Source organism: Sinocyclocheilus anshuiensis, unplaced genomic scaffold (genome assembly GCF_001515605.1).
Source record: "Sinocyclocheilus anshuiensis isolate Anshui unplaced genomic scaffold, SAMN03320099.WGS_v1.1 scaffold1583, whole genome shotgun sequence".
NCBI classification, from domain to species: domain Eukaryota; kingdom Metazoa; phylum Chordata; class Actinopteri; order Cypriniformes; family Cyprinidae; genus Sinocyclocheilus; species Sinocyclocheilus anshuiensis.
Genome location: NW_015548269.1, coordinates 14997 through 15390, shown reverse-complemented (window position 1 = coordinate 15390; position 394 = coordinate 14997).

Here is a 394-nt window from a genome sequence, read left to right as displayed (position 1 = left end):
TATCATCACTTTTGATCAATTTAAAGCATCCTTGCTAAATAAAAGTGTTAATTTCTATAATTTATTTTCAAAAAAATAAAATAAAAATTATACGGACTCTAAGCTTTTGAATGGTATAGTGTATAATTTAACAAAAGCTTTTTATTCACATAAATGCTGATCTTTGGATTCTTCTATTCATCAAAGAATCCTGAAAAAAATTACTCAACTGTTTTAAATATTGATAATAATAATAATAATTTAAAAAATTCTTGAACAGCAAATCCGCATGTTAGAATGATTTCTGAAGGATCATGTGACACTGAAGCCTGGAGTAATGATGCTGAAAATCCAGCTTTGAAATCACAGGAATAAATTACATTTTAAAATATATTCAAATAGAAAGCAGTTATTT